Source organism: Convolutriloba macropyga, chromosome 4 (genome assembly GCF_964194025.1).
Source record: "Convolutriloba macropyga chromosome 4, txConMacr16.3, whole genome shotgun sequence".
Taxonomy (NCBI): Eukaryota; Metazoa; Xenacoelomorpha; order Acoela; family Convolutidae; genus Convolutriloba; species Convolutriloba macropyga.
In genome coordinates, this window is record NC_134471.1 from 10461083 (window position 1) to 10485515 (window position 24433).

Sequence of the window (24433 nt, forward strand, 5' to 3'; positions counted from 1 at the left end):
GTACAGTCATAACTGGCGCAAATATGACAATTGTAAAATTATAATTGGCCCAAATCTGAAAAAAGTAAAATCGTAATTGGCGCAAGTATAACAATTGTATAATCAAAATTGGCGCAAAATTACAATTGTAGAATTTTAATTGGCGCACGTATGACTATTGTAAAATAAAATTTGGCACTACTCTGACAATTGTACAGTCATAACTGGCGCAAATATGACAATTGTAAAAATATAATTGGCCCAAATCTGACAATTGTAAAATAAAAATTTGCTCAAGTATGACAATTGTTAAACATAATTGGCGCAAGTGTAACAATTGTAAAATCACAATTGGCGCAATTATGACATATGTAAAATTATAAGTGGCCCAAATCGCTCAATTGTAAAAATTTTTTTGGCGCAAGTATAACAATTTTAAAATCATAATTGGCCCAAAATTACAATTGTAGAATTTTAATTGGCGCACGTAGGACTGTTGTAAAATAATAGTTGGTTCTATTCTGACAATTGTACAGTCATAACTGGCGCACATATGACAATTGTAAAAATATAATTGGCCCAAATCTGACAATTGTAAAATCAAATTTGGCGCAATTTTGACAATTGTTAAACATAATTGGCGCAAGTGTAACAATTGTAAAATCACAATTGGCGCAAGTATGACATATGTAAAATTATAATTGGCCCAAATCTGTCAATTGTAAAAACTTTTTTTGCGCAAGTATAACAATTGTAAAATCATAATTGGCGCAAGAATAACAACTGTAAAATCAAAATTGGCGCAAAAATTACAAATGTAGAATTTTAATTGGCGCAAGTATGACTATTGTAAAAAATATTTGGCACTATACTGACAATTGTACTGTCATAACTGTCGCAAATATGACAATTGTAAAATTATAATTGGCCCAAATCTGACAAATGTAAAATCACAATTGGCGCAAGTATAACAATTGTATAATCAAAATTGGCGCAAAATATCAATTGTAGAATTTTAATTGGTGCACGTATGACTATTGTAAAATAATAGTTGGCACTATACTGACAATTGTACAGTCATAACTGGCGCAAATATGACAATTGTAAAAACATAATTGACCCAAATCTGACAAATGTAAAATCATAATTGGCGCAAGTATGACAATTGTTAAACGTAATTGGCGCAAGTGTAACAATTGTAAAATTACAATTGGCGCAAGTATGACATATGTAAAATTATAATTGGCCCAAATCTTTCAATTGTAAAAACCTTTTTGGCGCAAGTATAACGATTGTAAATTCATAATTGGCGCAAGTATAACAATTGTAAAATCAAAATTGGTGCAAAAATTACAAATGTAGAATTTTAATTGACGCAAGTATGACTATTGTAAAATAATATTTGGCACTATACTGACAATTGGCCCAAATCTGACAAATGTAAAATCATAATTGGCGCAAGTATAACAATTGTATAATCAAAATTGGCGCAAAATTACAATAGTAGAATTTTAATTGGCGCACGTATGACTATTGTAAAATAATAGTTGGCACTATTCTGATAATTGTACAATCACAACTGGCGCAAATATGACAATTGTAAAAATATATTTGGCCCAAATCTGAAAAATGTAAAATGATGATTGGGGCAAGTATAACAATTATAAAATCAAAGTAGGCCCAAAAATTACAAGTGTAGAATTTTAATTGGCGCAAGTATGACTATTGTAAAATAATAGTTGACACTATTCTGACAATTTTACAATCATAGCTGGCGGAAATATGACAATTGTAAAAATATAATTGGCCCAGATCTGACAAATGTAAAATCATAATTGGCGCAAGTATAAAAATTGTAAAATCAAAATTGGCGCAAAAATTAAAATTGTAGAATTTTAATTGGCGCAAGTTCGACTATTGTAAAATAATAGTTGGCACTATTCTAACAATTGTACAATCATAACTGGCGCAAATATGACAATTGTAAAAATATAATTGCCCCAAATCTGAAAAATGTAAAATCATGATTGGGGCAAGTATAACAACTGTAAATTCAAAATTGGCGCAAAAATTACAATTGTAGAATTTTAATTGGCGCAAGTATGACAATTGTAAAATAAAAGTTGACACTATTCTGACAATTGTACAATCATAACTGGCGCAAATATGACAATTGTAAAAATATAATTGGCCCAAATCTGACAAATGTAAAATCATAATTGGCGCAAGAATAACAATTGTAAAATCGAAATTGGCGCAAAAATTACAATTGTAGAATTTTAATTGGCGCAAGTATGACTATTGTAAAATAATAGTTGGCACTATTCTGACAATTGTACAATCATAACTGGCGCAAATATGACATTTGTAAAAATATAATTGGCCCAAATCTGAAAAATGTAAAATCATAATTGGCGCAAGTATATCAATTGTAAAATCAAAATTGGCGCAAAAAATACAATTGTAGATTTTCAACTGGCGCAAGTATGACTATTGTAAATGTGGTGGCGGATCCACCCGGAGAACCTGTAACAAAGTATCCTACGTACTAACATAAACTCTGATAAACTCTATTACCTATATTTAAATTCCTGATGGAATGAATTCATACTCTTTGTTGTTACTTTAGTTAGATTACTATCACCAATAGGTGATAACGTGGTTGTAAGTTTTGAGTGACAGCTTTGTTACACACTGTTCATATAGTGCCAACTGGTACTCTATCTAATCACGAAAAGCGTGAAAAGTTAAACGCAGTCTGCCTTAAGCTCATCGAAAGAAAGTTGCAATTTCAAGTTTTGTGCTTGCTCTTTTATTACCGATTCGTATCTGACACGACATGGCGCAGTCAGTAATGGCAAGATCTCCCCTTGGAGTTAACTTCTTCTGGGAGAAAGGACATCAACCAGATCTAGACTGGGATAAATGGATAGCAACAGTCAAATTAACAATCATGGTAAAGGAAAATATACAAATAGAAAAGTTATTACAACCCAAACCAGAAATCGAAGAACTGGATTACCCGGCCCAACCACATTATGAACCACCGCAACCAGACGAAACCACTGCCGAGAAAAGGCAACGCGAACAGCGAAATCAAAAAAGGGGAACCGATTGGCAAAACGATTGCAAAGCGATAGAAGAAAAAGGACCAATGGTGGACAATACACCATTGGATGACGCAGATAATAAAGCAAAGAGCTTAATTTACTTATCACTAGGAGCACAGGCCACAAACATATTTCATCAAAGATTTCCCCACAAGGACTTACAAAAATGCACCACAGACGCTCTCGTTGAACAATTAAAAGAATCATTCACACAAAAAAGAAACGAAACATTCGACAGATTCCAGTTCTTCCGATGCCAACAAAAGGAAGGAGAATCACTCGAAGTATTTCATTCACGAATAACAAAACACGCAGCACTATGCAACTGGGAACATCTCGAAGAAAGCTTGGTAAAAAGCATATTTATACAAGGAATGCGAAATCGACAAATCCAAATGGATTTACTCTCAGAAAACAGATCACCAACAGAAACACTAAACAATGCACTAGCAAGAGAAAGAGGCCAAGCTAACCAACAAAAAATGAACAACCCACAATCACCACAATCATCAACCTACAGAGACAACCCATGGTTCGAAAAAATACAGTACATAAAGAGACAAAATAGAGTACCAATCCTACCAACCCCACAAAAAGGACAAGTACAAAACTGCATTTGTCCCGCAAAAAACGAAGCTTGCAGAATATGCAAGAAGATCGGCCACTTCGCAAAATTATGTAGATCAGAAATACCACCACGTACTACATTCAGACCACAACACAGAACACAACCAACGAACATAATACCACAACCACAGCAAAGACACAACCAACTGGCACAAAGACAAACACAACATAAAAGAAAAAACATAAACGAGGACACGGAAACAGAAGAACAAACTGAAACAGAGGAAACAATCGATCCAGAATCGACCTGCTACATAAGAGAAATGATGGAGGACTGGCAGAATATAAACTTCATAAAAACAATCAACTTCACTAAAGAAAAAGTATCGGACATAAACAAATCTAACAGAGGGGAATTCTGGATCAAGACAAGAACAAATAATCAACAAATTTCATGGTTAGCGGACACAGGAAGTCCACGTAGCTTCATGAACATCGATACAGCACAAAAACTATTGGAAAATAGAAAAACAATAATAAAACAGCCAAACAAATCACTTGGAGAATTCAGATGCTTCAACAACAACAAAATAGACATAATCGGTACGATCCAAAAGGACATCACATCAGGTTCATCGAGCGCCAACAATTGCACACAATACTACTTGTAAACAACAACACCATCAATATCATGGGGAGAGACATCATGGACAAACTGGGCCTACGTCTAACAATGACGACAACAAACAAAGGTGAGAATAATTTATTCAACATTTCAAACACACACCAACGAATATCCAAATGGATATTCAAAAAATACCCACTCTTATGCACAAGATTGGGACGATCGAAAAACCATGTGGCAAAATCAACGTTTAAAAAAGATTTCCAACCCACACAACACAAAGGACGAAGAATCCCACTACACTTAACAGAAAAAGTCGAGAGGGAACTTAAAAAATTGATTGACGAAAAACAAATTAAAAAATTAACAAAATGTTCCGACGAACACTTCATCAGTTCCGTAGTCATCACAGTTAAATCAGACCAATCAATAAAAATAGCACTAGATTCCAAAATATTAAATGATGCAATACATAAAAACAAATATCAAATGCAGAGCATCGATCAACTAATGGATGAATGAAATGGGAATGAAAATATCCGAACTAAAAACACAAGAAGGAAAACTATACTTCAGCAAAATCGATCTCAAATACGCATACAGCCAATTACCTCTCCATCCAGACACACAAAAACATTGTAACTTCAATGTACTTGGAGGCAACGCCACCGGCACATACAAATTTTTAAATGGATTTTACGGGCTAACAGACCTCCCGGCAACATTTCAAAAAATGATGGACACAACGTTAGATGGATTAAACTCAACAAACGCATTCCTAGACGACATAATAATCATAACAAAAGAAACAATAGAAAAACATGAAGTAGAAATCGACAAAACACTAAACAGATTGAACGAATAAAACTTGGCAATAAGCCTACACAAATGTGAATTCGGCCTCAATGAAATCACGTGGCTAGGGTATAAAATATACGCTGAAGGAATAAAACCAACTAAACGCAAAACCGACGCAATCATCCAACTGGAAAACCCCAAAACACTTAAACAACTACGATCATTTATGGGCAGCATTCACCATCTAATTAAATTCATACCAAAACTCGCAACATTATCAGCACCAATCAGACCACTGCTGTCATCACCAGCATCTAAGAAAAAAATACAATGGAACGAGAAACACGCTGCATTCCAAAACATAAAAAATGCAATAAATAACATAGTAGAACAAAAACATTTTAACATCAACAACGAAACGCGAGTAAAGTGCGATGCCAGTAAAGAAAGACTAGGGGCATGCTTGGAACAAAAAGAAAAAAACAACTGGCAACCCATAGCATACGCCAGTAGGTTCCTTAACAAAAATGAACAAAGATACAGCATAAATGAACTAGAATTATTAGCAGTCGTTTGGTCACTCGAACACTTCAAATACTACCTATTCGGATCACACTTCACCATCCAAACGGATCATCAAGCCTTACTGTCCGCCCTAAAAACAATAGAGGAAATAAAACATATCAAAGCAGACTAACAAGATGGGTCGACAGATTATTACCATTCCACTTCAAAGTCGAACACGTATCAGGAAAAAATTTGGGTTTCGCCGACTATTTAAGTCGCCACCCCAATTCACCACCAACTGGTGAAAATATGAATGAAAATCACGTAATTAACATAATAAAATCACTAAAATATGCGCTAGCAACAAACCAAAGAAAATCAACCAATCAGAAAGCGCGCTTAAGAGGCACACAGAATGACGTCAGAAAAACCATTCTAATCGGAACGAACAAAAGCAACACGCTTCTTGCCAATTCAACGCTAACAATCAGTCGCTCTCTATTACGCCTTATAAATCACAGAAATTTCAATTTAACAATTTAACACAGAATAAAATCCACCAATCTAAACAAAACATTTACACTTTACCATCATCAAAAGTTTACATAACCACACGGGGAAGACCAGATCGGGAAACAAACGACATACCGATAACAAAACGACCTAGAAAACCGAACAAAAAGAAGATGGAAGCACCAACTGGTAACACAAAGAACATCAGAAACACTATAGCAACACAGACGGAGGAGACAAATAACTTAGGACTTGGACGGACACCACTCAACTCAAAACAGCAGTACAGCCCATTCGCAGAGAGAAATTATGAAGAAGCCCTAGACTACCTTATAAGCCTACATAAAGTCCTAGGAGAGGAATTTATAGCGGAAGCCACCAGAGCGGACCCCCAGAGCCGCAGCTTACTACAGATAATACAAGACAAGGACTGGACAACACTCAAACACTTCAGCCGCTACTGGCACTCACTTAAACGAGACTTAGGAGTAACACCAAAAGGATGCATAATTTACGATGGCAAACTATTCATTCCGACACAACTACGTAAACCTATAATGAACGCCATTCACAGAAAACACCCGGGACAAAGTGGGATGATGCATCTCGCGAATCTAATCTGGTTCTCACGAATACACCGGGAAATCGTAACACTCACACAAAACTGCCAACCGTGTAATAAGATAGGTAAGAATTTAAAACCATTAATACCAAAAAACAAAATATCAGAACTGCCACAACTAACAGAACCAAACGAAGAAGTCCAATTGGACTTTGCCGGCCCAGTACTCGACGAAAAACACAAAGAATCGTATATATTAGCATCGGTTGATAGATACTCGAGGTACCCACACGCTAAAGTATACCATAATCGCGATGCAGAAACTGCCATCGAGTATCTCAACCAATACATAAATTTTCACGGCATACCCAGAAACATAAGGTGTGACCAAGCACAAGCATTTAAATCAAGACAATTTGAAATATACTGTAAAAACAATAATATAAAACTTATACTAGCTCCTGTGGGAGATCACAGAGCCACAGGAATGATAGAGCGCCTAATTCAAACAATAAAAAGACGCCTATCAGTACTAAACAACGTCATCAATTGGTCACAGATAACACTTGCAGACAAAATCGCTGAAATAATACAAGAAATCAAATTAATCCCAAACACAACAACAAAAATAGCACCATACACGGCACACTTCGGGAGAAAAATTAACACCCAGCTTTCCAACATAATCACAAAACCATCACGCAATAACCTGTCGTACAAAAACATAAAAAATTTCTATTTAGACAAGAAGAGAGGCCTCAAGCAACCAATGCTAAATGCAGAATCCATATGCAATATCGAGACCGATTCGGAGCCCGAGCTTGATATCAGATTCAATGAAGACATCCCTGACGACGAATATGCCTCCGACAATTCAACTCTCCAGAATGTCAAGAAAAAAGCAGCGAAACGTAAGCATACATCACCTATTAAGATTACACCTGATAAACTAATGATAACATTCGGAGATAAAACCACAACAATCAATAACACAAGAAAACAAGTAGCACGAAAAACACTCGCAAGTAGAGCGACCGAACCTCGAGGCACACCTAAACCATTATGGAATATAATACCAGATGGTACAATCACAAATTACTCACCAACAACAATAACACTAGACACACAACCGCAAAGACACGGTAATCAGAAAAAAAGACCTAGCTATAGTAAATGAAACAAAACCCAGACTAATACATTTTGTAGCATGTAAGACCGTACGAGAATAAAAAAGAAATCGAGAAAAAACAAAAGAGTCTCTGTTAACAGAAAAGAAGAACAACCAGAAGACGCAAAGCAAAGAGAAACAACAAGAGCACAACCCCGTCACAACAATCCATATGGATCAACCTGTCCCGAGCACATCCCAATGGAACTACGGAGATACGGACCAACCCGGTCCAAGTGGATGGCAAAGGAACCAACCAAACAAAAATCCAAAAGAACCAAGACGAAAAGGAACTGCACCAACCAAGCACACCTACAAACCCAACAAAGACTTCGAGGTACGCTCAAAGGAAGCAGCCCTGGCCCAATCAGGACTCGAAAAGGCAAAACAACGCCAAAAACAAAAAGCCAACTCGCCCCGCATCCAATTGGATATGAAGAAATTGCAAAAGGACAAATCGGTGGAAATAATCAACCTGGCTTCGGACTCTTCCCAAGAGAGCCCACTACAAATTTTCACCTCTGACAACCCTAACGCATTCATGAACGACAATCCAAAAAGTAAAGACAACAGCCCAACAAAAAGAGACGCGAAAATTGACAAAATAATTAAAAGAATCACGAACTCACCAAAGAAGACGACAACAGAACCGGAAATGGACCAAATCATCACAATCATTCCAGCATCAACTTCAACACCAATTGGCACTAACAACAAATACACACCACAACGAGACACTGACCAAAAAACAACAAAACCAACTGGCATAGACAAAATCATCGAACAAATCCCAACACCATCAAACGACAAGACACAACCACATCCACAAGCAATCAAGGACTTAGTAGACCCATCAGAAGAACGTCAAGACACAAACACCGATAGAGACAATATACACACGGAGGAACAGGACGACGACTACTCAAGAACGAGTTCTATATCGTCATTAAATACGGCGGATATGGAAGCCCTCAGCAAGATTTTTGACTAAAAGCAAAAAATCAAAAGACGAGGGGAAGTGTGGTGGCGGATCCACCCGGAGAACCTGTAACAAAGTATCCTACATACTAATATAAACTCTGATAAACTATGTTACCTATATTTATATTCCTGATGGAATGAACTCATACTCTTTGTTGTTACTTTAGTTAGATTACTATCGCCAACGTGGTTGTAAGTTTTGAGTGACAGCTTTGTTACACACTGTTCATATAGTGCCAACTGGTACTCTGTCTAAATCACGAAAAGCTAAACGCAGTCTGCCTTAAGCTCATCGAAAGAAAGTTGCAAATTCAAGTTTTGTGCTTGCTCTTTTATTACCGATTCGTACCTGACACGACAGTAAAATAATATTTGAGACTATTCTGACAATTGTAGAATCATAACTGTCGCAAATATGACAATTGTAAAAATATAATTGGCCCAAATCTGACAAAGGTAAAATCATAATTGGCGCAAGTATAACAACTGTAAAATCGTAATTGGCTCAAGTATGATAAATTCAAAATCATAATTGCGGCAAGTATGACAATTGTAAAATCAAAATTGGCGCAAAAATTACAATTGAAGAATTTTAATTGGCGCAAGTATGACTATTGTAAAATAATAGTTGACATTATTCTGACAATTGTACAATCATAGCTGTTGCAAATATGACAATTGTAAAAATATAGTTGGCCCAAATCTGACAAATGTAAAATCATTACTGGCGCAATTATAACGATTGTAAAATCAAAATTGGCGCAAAAATTAAAATTGTAGAATTTTAACTGGCGCAAGTATGACTATTGTAAAATATTAGTTGGCACTATTCTGACAATTGTACAATCATAACTGACGCAAATATGACAATTGTAAAAATATAATTGGCTCAAATCTGAAAAATGGAAATAATGATTGGGGCAAGTATAACAATTGTAAAATCAAAATTGTCGCAAAAATTACAATTGTAGAATTTTAATCGGCGCAAGTATGACTATTGTAAAATAATAGTTGACACTATTATGACAATTGTACAATCATAACTGGCGCAAATATGACAATTGTAAAAATATAATTGGCCCAAATCTGAAAAATGTAAAATCATAATTGGCGCAAGTATAACAATTGTAAAATCAAAAATGGCGCAAAAATTACAATTGTAGATTTTTAATTGGCGCAAGTATGACTATTGTAAAATAATATTTGACACTATTCTGACAATTGTACAATCATAACTGGCGCAAATATGACAATTGTAAAAAAATAATTGGCCCAAATCTGACAAAGGTAAAATCATAATTGGCGCAAGTATAACAATTGTAAAATCAAAAATGGCGCAAAAATTACAATTGTAGATTTTTAATTGGCGCAAGTATGACTATTGTAAAATAATATTTGACACTATTCTGACAATTGTACAATCATAACTGGCGCAAATATGACAATTGTAAAAAAATAATTGGCCCAAATCTGACAAAGGTAAAATCATAATTGGCGCAAGAATAACAACTGTAAAATCAAAATTGGCGCAAAATATACAATAGTAGAATTTTAATTGGCGCAAGTATGACTATTGTGAAATAATAGTTGGCACTATTCTGACAATTGTACAATCAAAACTGGCGCAAATATGACAATTGTAAAAATATAATTGGCCCAAATCTGACAATTGCAAAATCAAAAATGGCTCAAGTATGACGATTGTTATACATAATTGGCGCAAGTGTAACAATTGTAAAATCACAATTGGTGCAAGTATGACATATGTAAAATTATATTTGGCCCACATCTGACAATTGTAAAATTTTTTTGGCGCAAGTAGAACAATCGAAAAATCATAATTAGCGCAATTATGACAATTGTAAGATCATAATTGGTGCAAGTATGACATTTGTGAAAACATAATTGGCGCAAATCTGACAACTGTGATACATAATGGACGCAAGTCTGACGACTGTAAAACAATAATTGGCGCAAGTGTGACAACTGTAAAATTGTAATTGGCTCAAGTATGAGAATTTTAAAATCATAATTGGGGCAAGAGTGACAATTGTAAAATATTAGTTGGCCCAAATCTGAAAAATGTAAAATCATAATTGGCGCAAGTATAACAATTGTAAAATCATAATTGGCGCAAAATATACAATAGTAGAATTTTAATTGGCGCAAGTATGACTATTGTAAAATAATATTTGACACTATTCTGACAATTGTACTATCATAACTGGCGCAAATATGACAATTGTAAAAAAAAAGAATTGGCCCAAATCTGACAAAGGTAAAATCATAATTGGCGCAAGAATAACAACTGTAAAATCAAAATTGGCGCAAAATATACAATAGTAGAATTTTAATTGGCGCAAGTATGACTATTGTGAAATAATAGTTGGCACTATTCTGACAATTGTACAATCAAAACTGGCGCAAATATGACAATTGTAAAAATATAATTGGCCCAAATCTAACAATTGCAAAATCAAAATTGGCTCAAGTATTACGATTGTTATACATAATTGGCGCAAGTGTAACAATTGTAAAATCACAATTGGTGCAAGTATGACATATGTAAAATTATATTTGGCCCACATCTGACAATTGTAAAATTTTTTTGGCGCAAGTAGAACAATCGAAAAATCATAATTAGCGCAATTATGACAATTGTAAAATCATAATTGGTGCAAGTATGACATTTGTGAAAACATAATTGGGGCAAATCTGTCAACTGTGATACCATAATGGACGCAAGTCTGACGACTGTAAAACAATAATTGGCGCAAGTGTGTCAACTGTAAAATTGTAATTGGCTCAAGTATGAGAATTTTAAAATCATAATTGGGGCAAGAGTGACAATTGTAAAATATTAGTTGGCCCAAATCTGAAAACTGTAAAATCATAATTGGCGCAAGTATAACAATTGTAAAAACAAAACTGGCGCAAAAATTACAATTTTAGAATTTTTATTGGCGCAAGTATGACTATTGTAAAATAATAGTTGGCACTATTCTGACAATTGTACAATCATAACTGGCGCAAATATGACAATTGTAAAAATATAATTGGCCCAAATCTGAAAAATGTAAAATCATAATAGGGGCAAGTATAACAATTGTAAAATCCAAATTGGCGCAAAAATTACAATTGTAGAATTTCAATTGGCGCAAGTATGACTTTTGTAAAATAATAGTTGACACTATTCTGACAATTGTACAATCATAACTGGCGCAAGTATGACATATGTAAAATTATATTTGGCCCACATCTGACAATTGTAAAATTTTTTTGGCGCAAGTAGAACAATCGAAAAATCATAATTGGCGCAATTATGACAATTGAAAAATCATAATTGGTGCAAGTATGAAATTTGTGAAAATATAATTGGCGCAAATCTGACAACTGTGATACCATAATTGACGCAAGTCTGACGACTGTAAAACAATTATTGGCGCAGGTGTGACAACTGTAAAATTGTAATTGGCTCAAGTATGAGAATTTTAAAATCATAATTGGGGCAAGAGTGACAATTGTAAAATATTAGTCGGCCCAAATCTGAACAATGTAAAATCATAATTGGCGCAAGTATAACAATTGTAAAATCAAAACTGGCGCAAAAATTACAACTTTAGAATTTTAATTGGCGCAAGTATGACTATTGTAAAATAATAGTGGGCACTATTCTGACAATTGTACAATCATAACTGGCGCAAATATGACAATTGTAGAAATAAAATTGGCCCAAATCTGAAAAATATAAAATCATAATACGGGCAAGTATAACAATTGTAAAATCAAAATTGGCGCAAAAATTACAATTGTAGAATTTTAATTGGCGCAAGTATGACTATTGTAAAATAATAGTTGACACCATTCTGACAATTGTACAATCATATCTGGCGCAAATATGACAATTGTAAAAATAAAATTGGCCCAAATCTGACAAATGTAAAATCATAATTGGCGCAAGTATAACAATTGTAATTTCAAAATTGGAGCAAAAATTACAATTGTAGAATTATAATTGAGGCAAGTATGACTATTGTAAAATAATAGTTGGCACTATTCTGACACTTGTACAATCATAATTGGCGCAAATATGACAATTGTAAAAATATAATTGGCCCAAATCTGAAAGATGTAAAATCATAATTGGCGCAAGTATAACAATTGCAAAAATCAAAATTGTCGCGAAAATTACAATTCTGGAATTTTAATTGGCGCAAGTACGACTATTGTAAAATAATAGTTGACACTATTCTGACGATTGTACAATCATAACTGGCGCAAATATGACAATTGTAAAAATATAATTGGCCCAAATCTGACAAATGTAAAATCATAATTGGCGCAAGTATAACAATTGTAATTTCAAAATTGGAGCAAAAATTACAATTGTAGAATTTTAATTGGCGCAAGTATAACTATTGTAATATAATAGTTGGCACTATTCTGACACTTGTACAATCATAATTGGCGCAAATATGACAATTGTAAATATATAATTGGCCCAAATCTGAAAGATGTAAAATCATAATTGGCGCAAGTATAACAATTGCAAAAATCAAAATTGTCGCAAAAATTACAATTCTGGAATTTTAATTGGCGCAAGTATGACTATTGTGAAATAACAGTTGGCACTATTCTGACAATTGTACAATCATAACTGGCGCAAATATGACAATTGTAAAATATAATTGGCCCGAATCTGACAATTGCAAAATCAAAATTTGCGCGATTATGGCAATTGTAAAAATATAATTGGTCCAAATCTGAAAATGTAAAATCATAATTGGGGCGAGTATAACAATTGTAAAATCACAATTGGCGCAAAAATTACAATTGTAGAATTTTAATTGGCGCAAGTATGACTATTGTAAAATAATAGTTGGCACTATTCTGACAATTGTACAATCATTAACTAGCGCAAATATGACAATTGTAAAAATATAATTGGCCCAAATCTGACAAATGTAAAATCATAATTGGCGCAAGTATAACAATTGTAAAATCAAAATTGGCGCAAAAATTACATTTGTAGAATTTTAATTGGCGCAAATATGACTATTGTAAAATAATAGTTGACACTATTCTGACAATTGTACAACCATAACTGGCGCAAATATGACAATTGTAAAAATATAATTGGCCCAAATCTGACAAAGGTAAAATCATAATTGGCGCAAGTATAACAACTGTAAAATTCTAATTGGCTCAAGTATGAGAATTTTAAAATCATAATTGGGGCAAGTATGACAATTGTAAAATATTAGTTGGCCCAAATCCGAAAAATGTAAAATCATAATTGGCGCAAGTATGACTATTGTAAAATAATATTTGGCACTATTCTGACAATTGAAGAATCATAACTAGCGCAAATATGACAATTGTAAAAATATAATTGGCCCAAATCTGACAGATGTAAAATCATAATTGGCGCAAGTATAACAATTGTAAAATCAAAATTGGCGCAAAAATTACAATTGTAGAATTTAAATTGGCGCAAATATGACTATTGTAAAATAATAATTGACACTATTCTGACAATTGTACAACCATAACTGGCGCAAATATGACAATTGTAAAAATATAATTGGCCCAAATCTGACAAATGTAAAATCATAATTGGCGCAAGTATAACAATTGTAATTTCAAAATTGGAGCAAAAATTACAATTGTAGAATTATAATTGGCGCAAGTATGACTATTGTAAAATAATAGTTGGCACCATTCTGACACTTGTACAATCATAATTGGCGCAAATATGACAATTGTAAAAATATAATTGGCCCAAATCTGAAAGATGTAAAATCATAATTGGCGCAAGTATAACAATTGCAAAAATCAAAATTGTCGCAAAAATTACAATTCTGGAATTTTAATTGGCGCAAGTACGACTATTGTAAAATAATAGTTGACACTATTCTGACGATTGTACAACCATAACTGGCGCAAATATGACAATTGTAAAAATATAATTGGCCCAAATCTGACAAATGTAAAATCATAATTGGCGCAAGTATGACAATTGTAATTTCAAAATTGGAGCAAAAATTACAATTGTAGAATTTTAATTGGCGCAAGTATGACTATTGTAAAATAATAGTTGGCACTGTTCTTACACTTGTACAATCATAATTGGCGCAAATATGACAATTGTAAATATATAATTGGCCCAAATCTGAAAGATGTAAAATCATAATTGGCGCAAGTATAACAATTGCAAAAATCAAAATTGGCGCAAAAATTACATTTGTAGAATTTTAATTGGCGCAAATATGACTATTGTAAAATAATAGTTGACACTATTCTGACAATTGTACAACCATAACTGGCGCAAATTTGACAATTGTAAAAATATAATTGGCCCAAATCTGACAAAGGTAAAATCATAATTGGCGCAAGTATAACAACTGCAAAATTCTAATTGGCTCAAGTATGAGAATTTTAAAATCATAATTGGGGCAAGTATGACAATTGTAAAATATTAGTTGGCCCAAATCTGAAAAATGTAAAATCATAATTGGCGCAAGTATGACTATTGTAAAATAATATTTGGCACTATTCTGACAATTGAAGAATCATAACTAGCGCAAATATGACAATTGTAAAAATATAATTGGCCCAAATCTGACAGATGTAAAATCATAATTGGCGCAAGTATAAGAATTGTAAAATCAAAATTGGCGCAAAAATTACAATTGTAGAATTTAAATTGGCGCAAATATGACTATTGTAAAATAATAATTGACACTATTCTGACAATTGTACAACCATAACTGGCGCAAATTTGACAATTGTAAAAATATAATTGGCCCAAATCTGACAAATGTAAAATCATAATTGGCGCAAGTATAACAATTGTAATTTCAAAATTGGAGCAAAAATTACAATTGTAGAATTATAATTGGCGCAAGTATGACTATTGTAAAATAATAGTTGGCACCATTCTGACACTTGTACAATCATAATTGGCGCAAATATGACAATTGTAAAAATATAATTGGCCCAAATCTGAAAGATGTAAAATCATAATTGGCGCAAGTATAACAATTGCAAAAATCAAAATTGTCGCAAAAATTACAATTCTGGAATTTTAATTGGCGCAAGTACGACTATTGTAAAATAATAGTTGACACTATTCTGATGATTGTACAATCATAACTGGCGCAAATATGACAATTGTAAAAATATAATTGGCCCAAATCTGACAAAGGTAAAATCATAATTGGCGCAAGTATAACAACTGTAAAATTCTAATTGGCTCAAGTATGAGAATTTTAAAATCATAATTGGGGCAAGTTTGACAATTGTAAAATATTAGTTGGCCCAAATCTGAAAAATGTAAAATCATAATTGGCGCAAGTATGACTATTGTAAAATAATATTTGGCACTATTCTGACAATTGAAGAATCATAACTAGCGCAAATATGACAATTGTAAAAATATAATTGGCCCAAATCTGACAGATGTAAAATCATAATTGGCGCAAGTATAACAATTGTAAAATCAAAATTGGCGCAAAAATTACAATTGTAGAATTTAAATTGGCGCAAATATGACTATTGTAAAATAATAATTGACACTATTCTGACAATTGTACAACCATAACTGGCGCAAATATGACAATTGTAAAAATATAATTGGCCCAAATCTGACAAATGTAAAATCATAATTGGCGCAAGTATAACAATTGTAATTTCAAAATTGGAGCAAAAATTACAATTGTAGAATTATAATTGGCGCAAGTATGACTATTGTAAAATAATAGTTGGCACCATTCTGACACTTGTACAACCATAATTGGCGCAAATATGACAATTGTAAAAATATAATTTGCCCAAATCTGAAAGATGTAAAATCATACTTGGCGCAAGTATAACAATTGCAAAAATCAAAATTGTCGCAAAAATTACAATTCTGGAATTTTAATTGGCGCAAGTACGACTATTGTAAAATAATAGTTGACACTATTCTGACGATTGTACAATCATAACTGGCGCAAATATGACAATTGTAAAAATATAATTGGCCCAAATCTGACAAATGTAAAATCATAATTGGCGCAAGTATGACAATTGTAATTTCAAAATTGAAGCAAAAATTACAATTGTAGAATTTTAATTGGCGCAAGTATGACTATTGTAAAATAATAGTTGGCACTGTTCTTACACTTGTACAATCATAATTGGCGCAAATATGACAATTGTAAATACATAATTGGCCCAAATCTGAAAGATGTAAAATCATAATTGGCGCAAGTATAACAATTGCAAAAATCAAAATTGTCGCAAAAATTACAATTCTGGAATTTTAATTGGCGCAAGTATGACTATTGTGAAATAACAGTTGGCACTATTCTGACAATTGTACAATCCTAACTGGCGCAAATATGACAATTGTAAAATATAATTGGCCCGAATCTGACAATTGCAAAATCAAAATTGGCGCGATTATGGCAATTGTGAAAATATAATTGGCCCACATCTGAAAATGTAAAATTATAATTGGGGCAAGTATAACAATTGTAAAATCACAATTGGCGCAAAAATTACAATTGTAGAATTTTAATTGGCGCAAGTATGACTATTGTAAAATAATAGTTGGCACTATTCTGACAATTGTACAATCATTAACTAGCGCAAATATGACAATTGTAAAAATATAATTGGCCCAAATCTGACAAATGTAAAATCATAATTGGCGCAAGTATAACAATTGTAAAATCAAAATTGGCGCAAAAATTACCATTGTAGAATTTTAATTGGCGCAAATATGACTATTGTAAAATAATAGTTGGCACTATTCTGACAATTGTACAATCATTAACTAGCGCAAATATGACAATTGTAAAAATATAATTGGCCCAAATCTGACAAAGGTAAAATCATAATTGGCGCAAGTATAACAACTGTAAAATTCTAATTGGCTCAAGTATGAGAATTTTAAAATCATAAATGGGGCAAGTATGACAATTGTAAAATATTAGTTGGCCCAAATCTGAAAAATGTAAAATCATAATTGGCGCAAGTATGACTATTGTAAAATAATAGTTGGCACTATTCTGACAATTGTAGAATCATAACTCGCGCAAATATGACAACTGTAAAAATATAATTGGCCCAAATCTGACAGATGTAAAATCATAATTGGCGCAAGTATAACAATTGTAAAATCACATTTGGCGCAAAAATTACAATTGTAGAATTTTAATTGGCGCAAATATGACTTTTGTAAAATAATAGTTGACACTATTCTGACAATTGTACAACCATAACTGGCGCAAATATGACAATTGTAAAAATATAATAGGCCCAAATCTGTTGAAGGTAAAATCATAATTGGCGCAAGTATAACAACTGTAAAATCCTAATTGGCTCAAGTATGAGAATTTTAAAATCATAATTGGGGCATGTACGACAATTGTAAAATATTAGTTGGCCCAAATCTGAAAAATGTTAAATCATAATTGGCGCAAGTATAACAATTATAAAATCAACTTTGGCGCAAATATTAAAATTGTAGAATTTTAATTGGCGCAAGTATAACTATTGTAAAATAATAGTTGACACCATTCTGACAATTGTACAATCATAACTGGCGCAAATCTGACAATTGTAAAAATATAATTGGCCCAAATCTGGCAAAGGTAAAATCATAATTGGCGCAAGTATAACAACTGTGAAATCGTAATTGGCTCAAGTATGAGAATTTTAAAAACATAATTGGGGCAAGTATGACAATTGTAAAATATTAGTTGGCCCAAATCTGAAAAATGTAAAATCATAATTGGCGCAAGTATAACAATTGTAAAATCAAAATTGGCGCAAAATTTACAACAGTAGAATTTTAATTGGCGCAGGTATGACTATTGTGAAATAATAGTTGGCACTATTCTGACAATTGTACAATCATTACTGGCGCAAATATGACAATTGTAAAAATATAATTGGCCCAAATGTGACAATTGTAAAATCAAAATTGGCGCAAGTATTACAATTGTTAAACATAATTGGCGCAAGTATAACAATTGTAAAATCACAATTGGCGCAAGTATGACATATGTAAAAATATAATTGGCCCAAATCTGACAATTGTAAATTTTTTTGGCGCAAATATAACAATTGTAAAATCATACTTGGCGCAATTATGACAATTGTAAAATCATAATTGGTGCAAGTATGACAATTGTGAAAAGATAATTGGCACAAGTGTAACAATTGTAAAATCATAATTGGCGCAATTCTGACAACTGTGATATCATTATTGGCGCAAGTCTGACAATTGTAAAACTATAATTGGCGCACGTATGACAATTATAAAATCACAACTGGCGCTTGTAAAATTATAATTGGAGCAAGTACAACAATTGTGAAATCTTATTTGGCGCAAGTATGAGAATTGTAAAATCACAATTGGCGCACGTATGGTAATTGCAAAATAATAGTTGGCACAAGTCTGACAATTGTAAAATCATAATTGGCCCAAGTATGACTATTGTAAAATAATAGTTGGCAGAAGTCTGAAAACTGTACAATCAAAACTGGCGCAAGTATGACAATTGTAAAGTTATAATTGGCACAAATCAGACAAATGTAAAACCGAAACAGTAGCAAAAATGACATTTGTAAAATCATAATTGGCGCAAGTTTCACCATTGTAAAATTATAATTGGCGCAAGTATATCAATTGTAAAATCAAAATTTGCGCAAGTTTGACAATTGTAAAATCATAATTGGTGCAAGTATGACAATTGTGGAAATATAATTGACGCAAGTGTAACAATTTTTAAATCAAAATTGGCGCAATTCTGACAACTGTGATATCATAAATGACGCAAATCTGACGATTGTAAAACAATAATTGGCGCAAATATGACAATTGTAAAATCATAACTGGTGCAGGTTTGAAAATTGAAAAATTATAATTGGCGCAAGTATAACAATTGTAAAATCATAATAGGCGCATGTATGACAATTGTACAATCATAACTGACGCAAGTATGACAAGTGTAAAATTATATTTGGCCCAAATCTGACAAATAGAAAATCGAAATTGGCGCAAAAATGACAATTGTAAAATCATAATTGGCGCAAGTATGACGATTTTAAAAATATAATTGGCGCAAGTGTAACAACTGTAAAATCGTAATTTGCCCAAATCTGAAAAAAGTAAAATCATAATTGGCGCAAGTATAACAATTGTAAAATCAAAATTGGCGCAAAAAAATACAAATGTAAACTTACAATTGGCGCAAGTATGACTATTGTAAAATAATAGTTGGCACAAATCTGACAATTGTACAATCATAACTGGCGCAAGTTTGACAATTGTAAAATTATAATTGACCCAATTCTGACAAATTTAAAATCAAAATTGGCGCAAGTATAACAATTGTAATATCAAAATTGGCGCAAAAATGACAATTGTAAAATCAAATCGGCGCAAAATTGACAATTGTATAATCATAACTTGCGCAAGTATGACGATTGTTAAAATATAATTGGCGCAAGTGTAACAAATGTAAAATCATAATTGGCACAAGTCTGACAACTGTGAAATCATAATTGGTGCAAGTATGACTATTGTAAAATCATAATTGGTGCAAGTATGATAATTGTAAAATCATAACTAGTGGCAGTTTGACTATTGTAAAATTATAATTGGCGCAAGTATAACAATTGTAAACTCATAATTGGCACAAGTATTACAATTGTAAGTTTATAACTGGCGCAAATCTGACAATCGTCAAATAATTGTGGGCACAAGTATGAGAATTGTAAAATCATATTAGGCGCAAGTATGACAATTTTAACATAATTGTTGTCACAAGTCTGACAATTGTAAAATCATAACTGGCGCAAGTATGACAATTTTAAAAATATAATTGGCGCAAGTGTAACAACTGTAAAATCGTAATTTGCCCAAATCTGAAAAAAAGTAAAATCATAATTGGCGCAAGTATAACAATTGTAAAATCAAAATTGGCGGAAAAAATACAATTGTAGCTTACAATTGGCGCAAGTATGACTATTGTAAAATAATAGTTGGCACAAATCTGACAATTGTACAATCATAACTGGCGCATGTTTGACAATTGTAAAATTATAATTGGCCCAATTCTGACAAATAGAAAATCAAAATTGGCGCAAAAATGACAATTGTAAAATCATAATTGGCGCAAGTATGACAATTTTAAAAATATAATTGGCGCAAGTGTAACAACTGTAAAATCGTAATTTGCCCAAATCTGAAAAAAGTAAAATCATAATTGGCGCAAGTACAACAATTGTAAAATCAAAATTGGCGGAAAAAAATACAATTGTAGCTTACAATTGGCGCAAGTATGACTATTGTAAAATAATAGTTGGCACAAATCTGACAATTGTACAATCATAACTGGCGCATGTTTGACAATTGTAAAATTATAACTGACCCAATTCTGACAAATGTAAAATCAAAATTGGCGCAAGTATAACAATTGTAATATCAAAATTGGCGCAGAAATCACAATTGTAAAATCAAATCGGCGCAAAAATGACAATTGTATAATCATAACTTGTGCAAGTATGACGATTGTTAAAATATAATTGGCGCAAGTGTAACAAATGTAAAATCATAATTGGCACAAGTCTGACAACTGTGAAATCATAATTGGTGCAAGTATGACTATTGTAAAATCATAATTTGTGCAAGTATGATAATTGTAAAATCATAACTAGTGGCAGTTTGACTATTGTAAAATTATAATTGGCGCAAGTATAACAATTGTAAACTCATAATTGGCGCAAGTATGACAACTGTAAAATTATATTTGGCGCAAATGTGACAATCTTAAAATAATATTGGGCATAAGTCTGACAATTGTATAATTATAAGTGGCGCAAGTATGACAATTGTAAAATTATAACTGGCGCAAGTTTGACAATTGTAAAATTATAAATAGCACAAGTGTAACAATTGTAAAATCATAATTGGCGCAAGTATGACAATTGTAAAATTATATTTGGCGCAAATGTGACAATCGTAAAATAATATTGGGCACAAGTCTGACAATTGTATAATCATAAGGGGCGCAAGTATGATGATTGTTAAAATATAATTGGCGCAAGTGTAACAATTGTAAAATCATAACTGGCGCAATTCTGACAACTGGGAAATCTTAATTGGCGCAAATATGACAATTGTAAATTCATAATTGGCGCAAGGATGACAATTGTAAAATCATAACTGCCGCAAGTATGCCGATTGTTAAAATATAATTGGCGCAAGTGTAACAATTGTAAAATCATAATTGGCGCAAGTCTGACAACTGGGAAGTCATAAATGGCACAAGTATGACAATTAAAAATATCATAATTGGTGCAAGCATGAAAATTGTAAAATCATAACTAGCGGCAGTTTGACATTGTAAAAACATAATTGGCGCAAGTATAACAATTGTAAAATCATAATTGGCACAAGTCTGACAACTGTGAAATCATAATTGGTGCAAGTATGACTATTGTAAAATCATAATTGGTGCAAGTATGATAATTGTAAAATCATAACTAGTGGCAGTTTGACTATTGTAAAATTATAATTGGCGCAAGTATAACAATTGTAAACTCATAATTGGCGCAAGTATGACAACTGTAAAATTATATTTGGCGCAAATGTGACAATCTTAAAATAATATTGGGCATAAGTCTGACAATTGTATAATTATAAGTGGCGCAAGTATGACAATTGTAAAATTATAACTGGCGCAAGTTTGACAATTGTAAAATTATAAATAGCACAAGTGTAACAATTGTAAAATCATAATTGGCGCAAGTATGACAATTGTAAAATTATATTTGGCGCAAATGTGACAATCGTAAAATAATATTGGGCACAAGTCTGACAATTGTATAATCATAAGGGGCGCAAGTATGATGATTGTTAAAATATAATTGGCGCAAGTGTAACAATTGTAAAATCATAACTGGCGCAATTCTGACAACTGGGAAATCTTAATTGGCGCAAATATGACAATTGTAAATTCATAATTGGCGCAAGGATGACAATTGTAAAATCATAACTGCCGCAAGTATGCCGATTGTTAAAATATAATTGGCGCAAGTGTAACAATTGTAAAATCATAATTGGCGCAAGTCTGACAACTGGGAAGTCATAAATGGCACAAGTATGACAATTAAAAATATCATAATTGGTGCAAGCATGAAAATTGTAAAATCATAACTAGCGGCAGTTTGACATTGTAAAAACATAATTGGCGCAAGTATAACAATTGTAAAATCATAATTGGCACAAGTCTGACAACTGTGAAATCATAATTGGTGCAAGTATGACTATTGTAAAATCATAATTGGTGCAAGTATGATAATTGTAAAATCATAACTAGTGGCAGTTTGACTATTGTAAAATTATAATTGGCGCAAGTATAACAATTGTAAACTCATAATTGGCGCAAGTATGACAATTGTAAAATTATATTTGGCGCAAATGTGACAATCTTAAAATAATATTGCGCACAAGTCTGACAATTGTATAATCATAACTGGCGCAAGTATGACAATTGGAAAATTATAACTGGCGCAAATTTGACAATTGTAAAATTATAAATAGCACAAGTGTAACAATTGTAAAATCATAATTGGCGCAAGTAAGACAATTGTAAAATTTTATTTGGCGCAAATGTGACAATCAAAAAATAATATTGGGCACAAGTCTGACAATTGTATAATCATAACTGGCGCAAGTATGACGATTGTTGAAATATTATTGGCGCAAGTGTAACAATTGTAAAATCATAATTGGCGCAAGTATGACAATTGTAAAATTATGTTTGGCGCAAATGTGACAGTGTTGAAATAATATTGGGCACAAGTCTGACAATTGTATAATCATAACTGGCGCAAGTATGACAATTGTAAAATTATAACTTGCGCAAGTTTGACAATTGTAAAATTATAAATAGCACAAGTGTAACAATTGTAAAATCATAATTGGCGCAAGTATGACAATTGTAAAATTTTATTTGGCGCAAATGTGACAATCAAAAAATAATATTGGGCACAAGTCTGACAATTGTATAATCATAACTGGCGCAAGTATGACTATTGTTAAAATATTATTGGCGCAAGTGTAACAATTGTAAAATCATAATTGGCGCAAGTAAGACAATTGTAAAATTATATTTGGCGCAAATGTGACAATCGTAAAATAATATTGGGCACAAGTCTGACAATTGTATAATCATAACTGGCGCAAGTATGATGATTGTTAAAATATAATTGGCGCAAGTGTAACAATTGTAAAATCATAACTGGCGCAATTCTGACAACTGGGAAATCTTAATTGGCTTAAATATGACGATTGTATATTCATAATTGGCGCAAGGATGACAATTGTAAAATCATAATTGGCGCAAGTAAAACAATTTTAAATTTAAAATTGACTCAAAAATGACAATTGTAAAATCATAACTGCCGCAAGTATGCCGATTGTTAAAATATAATTGGCGCAAGTGTAACAATTGTAAAATCATAATTGGCGCAAGTCTGACAACTGGGAAGTCATAAATGGCACAAGTATGACAATTAAAAATATCATAATTGGTGCAAGCATGACAATTGTAAAATCACAA